The following is a 13,981-nucleotide window of genomic DNA, read 5'->3' as shown; positions in this document are numbered from 1 at the left end:
GGAGCCTCGCTGCAGCATTCTGGACCCGCTGGAGTTTCTGGGACAGCTTCAAGGGCAGCCCCGCGTGGAGCGAATTACCGTAGTCAAGCCTGGAGATGACCGTCGCATGGATCACTGTGGCCAGGTCGGGGCGGGAAAGGTAAGGGACCAACTGCTTGATGTGGCGAAGGTGGAAAAATGTCGCCTTGGCTGTTGCTGTAACTTGCGCCTCCATGGAAAGGGAGGTGTCAAGGATTACACCCAAACTCTTAACGGAAGGCAATGGCACTAATTGGGCCCCCACAAGAGAAGGGAGTTGGTCCCTCATCCCCATGCCATCCCGACCTAGCCATAGGACCTCTGTCTTCGAAGGATTTAGTTTCAATCGGCTCCCACGAAACCATCCAGTCACAGCTTCCAAGCATCTGGTCAGTGTGTTCGGGGCCGAGTCGGTGTGGCCATCCATCAGCAGATAGAGCTGAGTGTCATCAGCATATTGGTGGCAGCCCAGCCCAAAGCTCCGGATAATCTGGGCAAGGGGGCGCATAAAGATGTTAAAAAGGATCGGGGAGAGAATTGCGCCCTGCGGCACTCCACACACCAAGGAGTGGTGCGACGACATTTCCCTCCCTAGTGCCACCCTCTGTCCCCGACCAGAGATAAAAGAGCACAACCAGTTACGGGCTATGCCCTGTATCCCCACGTCTGCGAGGCAGTGGTCCAGAAGATCATGATCGACCATGTCAAAGGCTGCTGACAAATCTAAAAGGGTCAGCAGTCCTGACCCGCCTCGATCCAGTTGTCTATGGAGATCATCTGTTAGGGCAACCAGAGCCGTCTCCGTCCCAAAACCAGGACGGAAACCGGACTGAAATGGATCTAATGCCGATGTTTCCTCCAGAAACCTACCAAACTGTTCAGCAACCGCTCTCTCAATTACCTTACCCAGGTATGGAAGATTTGAAACTGGGCAGTAATTGGATAGGTCTAAGGGATCTAATGAAGTTTTCTTTAAGAGTGGACACACCACTGCTTCCTTCAGTTCCCCTGGGAATGTCCCCGTGTCAAGGGACAAATTGATAATTTCAACCAGGGGAGTCCGCGCAACATCAGGACACTCCCTAATCAGCCAAGACGGGCACGGATCAAGGAGGCAGGTGGTGGGCCTACCAACTTGGAGGAATCTATCCACATCAGTAGGGAGTATCCAATCGAAATGGTCCAACACTGGACCTGAAGTCAGTCGAGGGGCCTCCAGTTCAGTCACTGTATCTAAATTGGCAGGGAGGTCACGGTGGAGCAACAGGACTTTCTCTGCAAAAAAGCTCGCGAATGCCTCACAGCTGTGGGTCGAATTTGTGCTTAAATTTGGTTGTCCTAAGGACGTTATTGACCTAATTATTCTAAAAAGTTGTGCCGGGCAAGAGCTAGCGGATGCAATGGAAGCTGCAAAGTAAGATTTCTTAGCAGCTTTCATAGCCATCTCATAGGCTTTCATAAGCGTCCTATAAGATGTTCTTGAGGCTCCGTCACGAGTCTGTCACCATACTCGCTCTAGCCGTCTGAGATCCCACTTCATTTTCCGGAGCTCCTCAGTAAACCAAGGGGCCCGGTTTCAACGGGGTCGCAGAGGGCGCTTAGGCGCGATCTCATCAATGGCTGCCAAGAGCCAGTTATTCCAGTCCTCAACAAGGTCATCTAATGAGTCGCCAGGAGGAGCAGGGTTCCGCAAGGCTTGTCGGAATTTATCAGGTGTAGAACAACACCTTGTGATAATGCCACCACCATTGTGGGTGGACGCATGAAAATTACACCATTCATTTACCAAAATATGTAATATTTGATACTATTATATTATATTATATTATTATATTATATTATATTTTAAGTTTACATCCCAACCCTTCTTCCAAAAGGAGCCCAGGGAGCCATATTGCTGTGTGTGTGTTCATATATGCATAAATGTACCAAGGCCATTTAAGTGTGCAAAATAAAAGTTGTAGCATCTAATGAGGTCTCAAACAATTTAGAAGTCTGGGAAGAAAAAAGCTGAAAGAAAGCCATAAAGAACTAATCCATGTGATTAGCAGATTAAGGGATGGTACATGTATTAGAAACAGGAATAATTAAGCAGTGCTGGTAATCCAGTCTCTTCTACAACCATTACCAGGGTTTGATCAGCACTTCTCTTTCTGGTTTCTTGTTCTTCCATCTCTCTCTCTCTTCATCCCTGCTGGCTCATCTCACTATTTAGCTAATTTCCTCAGAATACTTGGTAATAGGTTCTATGGCTCTGTATGCAATAAGGCTTTGCTGTGTAGAAGAACACATAATAAGCATCTGGTCAGTACTGGAACCATTTGAGGAGCTGTGTTGGTGTTTCATAAGCACACTGAATGATTGTGCCACTCTGGAATTCCCCCCCCCCCACTTTCTCTTACATAGCACTAAAAATGTCTATGGACCAAACTCCCACAAATCAAATATTATGAAGTTTACCCATGACTTTGATAAGGTATCGTTCTCCTCTCCCAGATGGGATATTGGATCAACTGGAAAAATGAGTTCAGAAAATTATTTATAGACATTTAAGTGAAGTTTTCCCAAGCTGGAGAAGAACTTTGGGGTTTCCTCCTACCTTTGATGGCTGCAGTAGCCATTAGGAGAACTACATCTCCCACGGGCTCTGGGACAGGGACATGATGCAATGCAAGACACCAGAATGATGGAAAGGGAGGAGAAAAATGATTCTTCTGGTGGTAAGTAAAGGATGAGTATTTGGGGGGGCAGGGAATGCTGGTGGGAGTGGGCTCCTCTTCAAGCCTCATATTGCCTTGGAAAATAATCCAATTTTTTCTCTGTGTGTGTTTGGAAAAGAAAGATAATTTTTGAGAAAGCAAGCCCCCCCCCCCCAGTCTCTAGTCATTCCCACCTGGGAACAAATTGCAGCCTCTTAATGGATAGGTAGCCAATAGCCCCCCTGGCTCTCTCTCTCTCACACACTGCATTCCCCTCCCCAATGCATTTAAAGATATTCCTCTTTGTTTGTTTTTTTGTTGCACCTTGTCTGTTTAAGAGTTTGGGGCTATAACTTCTGCCGCACAATCATGGACTCTTTCCTTTTGCACTGCCCCTTTGAGGACTTCTGGTATACCTGATATACATTCATGTTGCTGAGACATGTTGCAAAGCGTGCCAGAATTCTTTAAGGGATTTGTATTGCTCTGGAATCACTTTTGCAGAAGCACAAATACTTTTCCATTAAGCAAATGGTAAATAAACAGGTTTGCTTGTTTGAGACATTTCTCCTGAGTCACCAAGATCCTCCAGGGGCTGGTCTAAGCTTCCCAACTTTCAGCCTCCCGGGATCCCCTCTTCATGAAATGGTACATATCCAGACTGGTAGAAGGACTGGACCAGGTTATAGTTTTGTGTTTGAAAGAGAACTGATTGTCTGTGCCATTTTGTAAAAAAACAGTGGCTCTGCTCCACCCATTTAGACTGAGGACGAGATATCCTTCTTCACTCTGAGTTAGCTTTTTGACATCACTTCAGATAATATCTTGAAGACATTTGAGTGTAAAGGCAATACTTCCTGATTTTCTTGGACCAAAGAGCCAAATTGCATCAATTTGAAGACCGTTCACGTGAGAGCATAAAGTATTGCCTTCTCTCTGGATGTATGTCAATAAAAGAGGAAGGTGCCACCGCGCTGCTTGGGATTGCTTTTGCTAGGTGTTCTGTTGAAAAGCTGCAACACGTGTAGAAAGAGATGCTTCACAAGCTAAAATCAGCAAGACCCTCAGTCTGACTGAATAGACATGGTTCTGCTCTTCGTTGGCACAAAGAGGACCTGGATGATGCATTTGCTTAACCAATTGGCCTCACACAGGCATTAAATTTACATTAACCTTAATTGCAAGAGAATATGGTGCTAAACCAGCCCAGTTTCTCAGTGACATTTCTTAATTCTCCGGCATGATCTCTCTTTTGAATAACTAATCTAGGACTATTTCTCTCTCCACCCACCCCCCACCCCCCACAACAACACCATTCATTCTGTACAGAGCAGAGACACCTAGTCATGTGATACAGCCATGGGAAGAGTCCCGTCTGCTTAATACTATTTTTCTCTCTTTTTTCTATTTAGGCTAAGGAGACAATTCCCATTTGAAGTTATCTCTTCTTATAATAAATGACTGCTCCAGCTGCCACTCTTGTTCACCATTAAGCTATTGTTCCTTTTCTGCCTGGCCCTTTTCCCCCACACCCCCAGAGTGGCCTCTGGAGTATGATTGTATTGCCAAGTGGCACAGCTTCTCTTTTAGTGCTTAAGGTCTAACAATGGGGGAAATTGTCTTTTGCTTCTGTCTTTCAAGAGATTCTGAGTGGAAAACCAGAAGCTAATTCAGATTCTTCTCTCACAAGAGATGGAAGATGAGATTTTTAGTTAGCTGGCTGTTAAGTTAGTTAAGTTAGGAATGGTTGGTCCAATTCAGAGAAGGGAAGTGGGAGATAGGTTGGAAACGGGGAAAGGGGAAAGGAAAGGAAAGAAGCAAAGCGAATAGGGGGAAATGACGAGATCTCAAAATACACATCCAGATGAGGAAGCATGGATCGAGCCCATGTCCACCACACATTGCCCACAAAAATTCTGTGTATGTTTGTGAGACAGAATATTTAGTGAGATCCATTTTTATCTATATCTATCATCTATCATCATCTATCTATCTGTTTATATTTATTTAGAGCATCAGCCATAACAGGCTCCCAGAGCAGTTTGTTTGTTTAGTCATTTAGTCGTTTAGTTGTTTTGTTATGTCCAACTCTTCATGACCCCATGGACCAGAGCACCCCAGGCACTCCTGTCTTCCACTGCCTCCCACAGCTTGGTCAAACAGAGCAGTTTACACACATTTAAAACAAGACAGCCCCTGCCTACAGGCTGACACTCTAAAAAGCCATTACATGCAATGGGAAATGGACACAGAGGGGAAGAGGAAAATAAAAATGAAACTTGGGCACTAATTTTTAAACATTTGTTCTTATTAATGACTATCTGGCACAGTTAAGGGGCAGGAGATGCCTGATGGAGCTGGGCTTTCAGCAATGAGCTGACAGAACGAGCCCTGCTTTTTCTTTCTCTCCCAGTGATGGAATGGCTGCCCCCAGATGACAACTGAGGGATGGCGCATGATGGAGCTGGCCTGCCACAGCAGAGCTGGCAGAGGTAGGTCCATGTTCCAGGTCTCCCACTGTTGGAAATTAAAGTACAGGTTTAACCCAGGACCATTAATTTCAGTGGATCTACTCTGAGCAGAACTTAGTTGGATACAACCCAATATTATTTATCAAACAAAGCATTAGTACACCTCATGAGCAGAGCAGAAGCCCAAAGTATGCCTTTCAAATGCTTAGCAATTTCCAATAAACTGGGCAAAGCACCTCATGTAACTTGACAAGGTCAAACTCCCAGCTTACCCAGCAGCACTTAGACATTCCTAAGGGCACATATCATTAAAACTAATTGTGTTTAATATCAGAGCTGAAACAAATAGGCTTTTAGTCAGTTCACAAGTAGCAGCTCATTTTGACACTAACTTTACACATTCACTTTCTTTCCCTTCTGGAGGCTTTCTTGATTCATGTGTGTGTCCGACTTTGTGTGTCTCCCACCAAATGACGCCTAAAAGCATTGGATGCAGAGCTATTATTTCTTTAAAAAATGTTTAGGGGTACTCTCATTTTCCTACTCATATTGAAATACTGCCCTACCAATGAGACCAAACTTAGATTCACAAAATGTTTAGGGGTATGCGTCCCCCCAGAAAAAAAGCACTGATTGGATGTATTGCTCAATAATGTGTGCCTATCCCTACCAAATTCTGATCATTCTCTATTAGACAAATAGAGACACATAGCAAGAATATGGGCAGAAGGGATGGAGAAGAAATCATGAACTGCTGGGTCGCATCTCAAGATACATACAGAACAACCCTATCCATATCTGTTATCATTTTAATTCTTCAGCTGTCTCCTGTCTCCAAACCAAACTTTATTAGAGAACAAATTAGAAATGTAAGCTGCTAGGAGGGAATGATAGATCTTTCAAGCTGTCATTTCAAATCAGGTAAAGTGTTGTCAATAATAATTTCACATGGAATCAAAATGCAAGCATGTTTGTTATTTTTCTGTGCCCTTCCTAGAAAAAAGAATCATTTGCTCTGGTTAATAATTTAGGACTACGATTATTTGCTCATTTCATTCCTGCCCCCCCCCCCACCATAAACCTTGAAACAACATCAGAAAAATCTATCCCTCACCCTATAGCAGTGTTCAATCTCCATACTGACTAGTGGGTGGGTGGAATTAAATCTATCTTCAATCTTGCTCATTTTGAAATTACTTTTATGCACAAAGGACTGGAGAATATTTGAATTATCCAAAACTATTTTTGGAAGAATTATAATCTCCTTCCATACACAGAGCAATTTGGATGAGGAAAGTCATCAATATTCCTCTCAAAAAAATCTAGACATGGCATGCCAAAGGTGTCTGCCTGATAAACAATTCAATTAATTTATCTGGGCTCCCCCCACTTTCAAATTGAGAAGCAAAAGAGATGCATGTCAGAAACACACAAAAACCAATCACCAAGAAATCTTTGCCTGCCAGAAAGAGCTAACAGAAAGAAATTACTGCACAAAAGACTGACAGAGTCCCATCTTCATCTCTTCTGAGCCTCTTCTCAGGAGAGAAAAGATAAACGTATTAAAATCAGGTGAATGTTTTTCTTTACAGATTTTATTTTAGGTGTAGATTGAAGAAACCTATTAGTGAATTACTTGAGATATATCACTGTGGCACAGTATAATCCGGCTAACAGTAAAGTGTACCCAGTACTGTTTCATCATGACTGGGATAGTTTTACAACCCTGCCATTTCAGGTGTTATAGCAAGATAACATAGATAGATACATTATTTTGATATTGCTACCAATGAACTCACCCCAATAATTAGCAAATATTGCTCACTATCAAAACAACCATGCAGGGGTCAAATTCTTGCAGGCAAATTCTTGCAGGCATCACACCTGCTTTGCTCACTCTGTTTGACCTCAGGAAGCTGGTCATTCCTGTGTTGAGAACAGCCTCACACCTTTCCAGTTCATGCACGTGTCTCTCAACTTCACTCCAATGATAGAACACACAGACTCCCTTCTATCTGGGACATCCACCTGCATGCACACCAGACATCAGACTATTTGTGGCCTGCAGGAATCAAATTTACTGCCTTGTGCTACTTCCTCTCAGCTGATACTTTAACAAGTTGCAAGCAGGCCTGAAGTCTGGCTGTAAGACACCCAAGCAACTTGGGCAGGCTGAAATGTCAACCCTATGGTAGAAATGGAACTGAGGGCATTTCTGAAACATACATCTTTCATCCCCTCTCTTTCAGACCAAGATGTCTTCCCTGTTGTCATAGTCCCATTGCTGAGCAACAGCGTGCAGAACTCAGTGGAATGTAAGGCCAAGCATACAGAAGATACTGAAGGGTTTCTGAGATACGCTGGCCTGGAGGCAGAGTCAGCATCCGAAGTCAGCTCCGTTCTGAGGGTCGGGCAAACAGCAGTCCATGTAGTCAGAAAATCCAGAGGTCAGAAAATGATCACGAAGCCAAGGGTCCAGATGCAGGAAGCAGCAAGGTAGGGAACCATAGGCGTTGTTTCCAGCATCTGACTGCTGCCAAAAACTCTGTTTAAGAAGGCTGGAACCACCTGGTTCTCACCAGTGCCTTCTTCTCCATGTCCTTAAAGGCTGACCAGCTGTAGGTGGGGTCCCTCTGGCTTCTCTCCTTTCATGCTGCTCTTCAGCAGGGAAGACCCCTGCCTCTTTATCTTACACACCGGTCCAGCCTTTCCCCAGCCTGGTCCCTTCCAGATGTCTGGGACTTATCTGGGACTGAGCTCCCATCAGCCCCAGCCAGCATAGCCTATAGTCAGGGGTGGAGGGAATTATAGTCCAAGGCATCCAGAGGACACCAGTTTGGAGAAAGCCACATCTTCTCCAAAGGTTAATCTTACAAAAGAAGTTCTGAGTTAAAAGGAGCCAAAAGAATCTTATTCATATAATATTTTCATGAATAGCAGTGTTTATATGACGGAAGGCTGTTATGGCAATAGCGTATAGGAATGCAAATCCCGAATTTGGGAATCTTTGGTTGGGTATAACTTGAATATCCTCTAGGTGCATTTCTGGCTTCACAAAGCAATGTAAACTTTCACATTCCCTCCAGAGAACCTATCCCTGCTTGCCCTATGCCTTTGAGTGATTGGATTTCTTTTGCACTAGATTGTCCAAAGGACTTGCTTTCTGTGCGATCTCTTTCTCGAAAGGCACGGCTGATTTCAGTGCAGGGAACTCTAGGGATTGCTGCCTGATGCTTTATTTGTACAGCAGCCAAGAGACAATTATGAAAAACACAAGTCATGAATAAAAACATAAGATCAGCCCAACCTTTAGCCGCATTTTATGCAGTTTGTCTTGTAAACCTCCCTATGAAAATTGAAGTGTGTTTTCTGATTCCAAGTATGAATTGAATACTATAAAAACATAAAACATTAGTTGGTTGTGTCAATATCACATCATGTCACGTCTTCCCTGTAGTTAGGGATCCTTTGTTCTGCAAAACCTTTCCTGGTCCATCAAAACTTCATCATAGTTTTAGCCATATGGTACCATTTAGATAACTTGTATCCCATCTTTCCTTCATGAGGGAGATGCTATGAGCTATAAGGAGCATAAGATGATGCAAGGCCATAAACAGCACATGACCTTTAATGCAAGTGGTTTGGAAGATAAGGATAAAAAAAAATGGCAAAAAAGATTTGTTACATGTAAAAATACAATAAAGCCAAAATAGATAGTCTTTGCTCAGATATGCCCTTATTATAATTAGCAACTATTTCTATAGACTAAAACAAGTTAAATAATGTGTGTTTTTTTGGGATTGTGTTCTCTAAACCAACATAGATAGCTAGAAGCATAACATTGTTTAAGTCAAAATTAGGGTATCAATATAGTTGATAATAGTTGTACTGAAGTTTCAGAGAACTCAGAGAGAGAAATTTGACCAATCTAGAGCATTTTAGAACCTTAAAGAGCCTTTGCTAAAGTAACCTTCCAGATATTTTGGAGTATAACTCTCATCAGTGACAGCCAGCACAGCCACACTAGCTGTGAATTGCACTCCAAAACACCTGGAGGGCACCAGATTGGCAAAGGCTGACCTCAACTATATTCCCAAATTCTGAATAGTACAGGAATTTAGGGTCAACACGAAGCAATTGGAGTAGAAACTTCCCAGAACGGAATTCTGAAATCCATATTATGTACACAAAGGACAACCACATCTGCATTACAGAGATCATGCAAGCAGTCATTCTGTTGTTGCAAATGAGGCTATGTTTGTATATTTTCAATTACTGGAAGCAGAGGGTTCTCAAGATTCGTTCAGTAGGGAAGTGGCATTTAAATTCTGTCAAGCAATCTTCTCGGATGTCAAAGCCTGCTTATGACACAATTTCATAGTATTTCTGTAAATCATTTTGTGGGTTCAAAGATGTCAACTGCCAAAACAGAGTTTAAGAAGAGATTGTGTGATGTATTCATCCAACGGGATTTATCTGCACTGTCAGATTCAAGAGTGTCTGCTTGGTACGTGATGATAAATTTCAACAGGGGTTTGACAAATATCTAGACCATCAGAGTAAGTTCTCTCCGAGAAAGGAATATACCCTTGTTAGATTTCAACCAATGCCCTCAACTGTCTTAGATGGAAGATACAGAAGCATCTCTTTTAATTTGTGCCACTTTGTTTGCAGAGAGCAAGTAGTGAAAGATATCCGAAGCTTTTTGTTCAGCTGACCTATTTCAGATAATGCACAAAACCCCCTATGTCCTTCACTACTCAAGGGACGGTAATATTGAATCACCCATCAAAAAAAATTTTGATTAGCAAAAATAATGATAAGGGGCTGATTAAAAACATGGATGCTATGCCAACAGAGTTATTTTCACATGCATATAACTGGCTGTCTCGTAGACAATTGAATATATTTGAAGGGCAGTCCAGAACTTGAAATTCTGCATTTCTTTTTAATATTGTGCTACAAACATTCTTCCATTCATATTGATAGAACAATTTAGAGTTTGTTGTTAAACACCCTGGGGAAGATTAGGCACAAGCCTCACTATGTTTACCCAGAAATAAATCTTATTGACTTCAGTGGGACTTCTTGTTGGCATCTGTCTGTCTTGAGAGACAATGCAGTGCATCTCCGGGGGTGAAGTCAAACTGCTGGAGAATCACAGTGCCTGTTGTGGCTGTGGAGACCAGTAACTCATAGCTGCTGCATCACACATTGTTTTTGCTCAGTTAGAAGCACCAAAATGACCTTGCCAGGGCACAAGACTCAGCAGTGTGTATGGAGATCTTGGGCTACTCAGATGACAAGACCCTCCTCTCAGTCTTGCTGATGTGGTCCAAAAGGAAGCAGAGCAAAACATTTTGCACCAGCTTGGCTATAGGAGTTGCCAGAAGGAGGTGTACAAGGCGTCACCCAACCATTTTAGGGACTCCACTCTGGATTTGTTTAGGGTTTACTCCTTAGATTTTTCTCCTCCAAAAGATGTCCTTCAAGGCAGTGGGTATGGATTTTTCATCAAGGTTTACCCCCATAGCTTTTCTCACAAATGGGTATAGCCACAAGGCAGTGGTGGTTTAAGATCAGAGTTTTGCTTCTCCTAGATGGGCTACCTTCTCAGGTTCATGAGCCCTACCTGGCCCTCTACAGCATGTGCAGAAGCCACCTTCTTGACCCTTGGACTCACTATTGGTCTTGTCCACTCAATCTGACAGAGGCTGTCTTCACATGAAGGGGAAGTCCTTAACTCACCAAGGGTTTGAGATCTGTTGGTATCTACAGCCCACAGGCAGAGGTACCTGGCCTCCCCCGAGGCAATTGAGCGAGATACTGTGTGTTTACCGTCTAGGCTAGGTAAACAAACCGGCGATCCTCCTCAAACGTGAGCAGGACACACCCTCCTCCTTCTCTCCCTCCCTGCACTCCCCCAGGGAGGGGAAGAAAGACAGACAGGAGTCCTTTCTACATGTTTTATTCCTGTCACTCAACAGTACATAGAAATGTGACTGTTCCCTTCAGACTCCATCAGAAGAGTCACACACTCCTCCCCTGTACTTCCAGCACAGGTCAGATGACACACTGAGCTAACATCCGGTGCTCAGTACAGAGAATAGGCTCCACCTTTTCTCCAACAGTACATCTGCACTGTTTTGCATTCCAGCCATCTGGAGCTGGCTTTTGCCTTGGTGCTTTTTCCCAACATCCTCCCCCAAAAGCATCAATTGGCAAAACATGATCCAGAGAAGAGAACAAACAGTTGTTATACATATAACAGTCCCCTGTTGTTTCAGTTCCACCCTTGGAACTCCCCACCACTGGTTCCACCAGTGTACCTCTCTGGTTGTCTGGCTTCCAAGGAATGAGTGCTTCTGCATTACCTTGGCTAGCTACCCTCTGTTGTGTCTTTGTCTCTGACTTAGACACTGCTTCAACCTGCTTTGAGTTGTTAACAATAGCAACACATGCAACAGCTAAGTTAGCAAACTCTTTTGAGTACCTCCTTGGTGGTACACCCTTTGTAACTCTCTCAGACCTGCGTATGAGGTTCTGATCTTCTGTGCTCACTGGTTCAACCTTTGGACTCTGTTGAGAACCAGTAGCAATCAGTGGTTCTTCCTTCATCTGTGAAGGTCTATCCATTGTGTGAGATTTTCTCTCAATGACTGTTACAACTGAACTCTCTGAGCTATCACTGTCATCATCATCAGTACCACTGTAATCGTTTCCTGTGGGAAATGTCTGTACTACCCGCTCTTGCTTTGGAGCACTCTCTAGGAACTTTGTGAGAATCACCTGACCAGATTCAGACAAAATTACTCTGTAGAGACCTTTTTCATAACCCACAAAAATGCCTCTGGCATTCTTTACTCCACCTGGAGCTTCTGTTCTCACATGAGACCCGAAAACCTTAAAATAGGCAACAGAAGGTTTTCTATTGAACAGCTTCTCAAAAGGAGAACATCCCAACTCTGTTGAGATCTTTCTCAACCACACATGAAGATAGGACGCTAGCGATTCGGCCCAATATTCATGTGACAAATGTGAACTTAGCAATTGCGCATTCATCCCCTTTTGCAATTCTTTGTTCACTCTCACACAGACCCCCCTGTTCCACGCTTCGGTCGAAACAGCAACTTTGTGGTCTATCCCTTTTCCATCCAGGAACTTCTGAAACTTCTGTAACAGAAAAACTTGTTTGTCATCTGTGAAAAGACAATCAATGTTAGCATCATGCATATTTTTAACCTTGTCACAAAACTCCTGAAACTTTTCTAAAGTTTCTTGCGGTTTCTCCATCAAATAAACCCAAGAATAATTAGTGAAACAATCCACACACAGAAGGTAATATTTTGCACCGCCTCTAGATGGTTCTAGAGGACCAATCACATCAGCATACACCCGCTGAAATGCTCTGTCGACCTTTTTGGTCTTGGTCACCTTCCTGGTGCTCACACTGGTCACACCTGCAAGAGAGATTTCGTTAGAAACAGAAGAATTACATTTCATGTAATCACTTTGATCAAAAGTCAACAAATACAGTCCATCTTTCTCTTTGGCAGTAAGAAACAGTTCTCCATCTTTGTAGATCTTGCAGCTTTTAGCATCATAGGACAGTTTCAGTCCTTTCTTTGCAATCTGCGATACGCTCAGCAGATTAAATCTCAGTTCTGGAACCAGGTAAACATCACTTATAGTCAAGTTCAGACTCTCAAGATACACAGTCCCAATTCCAGTCGCTTCCAACTCCTGACCGTTGGGCTGTTTCACAGTGAAGCTTTGCTTCCTCAACGTCGAAAATAGTCCTCTGTGCGGGCACAAATGTTTTGTACAGCCCGTGTCGATTATGAACGAGTTCCCAACATCTGGCGTGGTTCCTTTCGCCATCATAGCCTTTGCAGGTTTCACCTGGCACTTGGTACGGCTTTTGCCTGATGCCTCAGGCTTCGTAGAGCTGCTCTTTGCTCTTCTTGACTGGCGCGGCTTCTTACAGTTTCGCTGTAGATGCCCAGTCTGTCCACAATTGTAGCATCGGACAGCACTCAATGCTACACCATGCTTCCCAGTAGCATCATCAGTGGGGAGATTTGAACTCTGTTCTTCCCTCCCCCTGTCAGCAACACCCATTGCACCTTGTTCAGGAACACCAACAGTTCCAACAGCCACAGTTCCTGCACTCTCCCCTCTGGGGTCAAAGCTCTCCTCAGCTTTCAGTGAGCTCTTAGGAACTTGGCCAGCATCATCTTGGCTCACCCCTTCTGGGGTAGTTATCCATCCAGACCCTGATGAATAACTGTCTCTGGTCAGGGGAGATGAGTTAGGCAAGTCTCCCCCCTTCTTGGCATCCATTTTGAATCCAAGCCTCTCTCTCACACTGTCAAACAAGCTGTAAAATCCAACAGTTGTTTTTTCCTTTCTCAGGCAGGCAAAACTGCAAGTTGTTTACGCTCTTTTGCACCTGGCAGCTAAAACTCTGGCTGCTATTGGAAGTCCCTTCCAAGGGCACGTGAACTTTGTAGCCAAAACATTCTCTGATTTTGTTTCGCTTTCCCAGGCTGACACTCACAGTCCAGCCCCTTTGCCAGTAACTTTCCGTTACCTAGCAACAATGCATTTCAATAGGACTTCTTATCTTAACCACAAGAATTTGTGGAATGCAGGCTGAGCTTCGAAGCTGCAGGCCTCTTCTCCCGGAGCTTTTGTTTTCTTTGAAACGCAGCTCCGTGAACCAGGGAATTAATCCAACTGCGTTCACACTTTTAGCCCGAAATGCAGCATACCTTGAACTTTGTTGCTCTG

The sequence above is a fragment of the Podarcis pityusensis genome, assembly GCF_964106645.2.
Source record: "Podarcis pityusensis genome assembly, chromosome: 2".
Taxonomy (NCBI): Eukaryota; Metazoa; Chordata; class Lepidosauria; order Squamata; family Lacertidae; genus Podarcis; species Podarcis pityusensis.
This window is presented reverse-complemented; position numbering follows the sequence as displayed.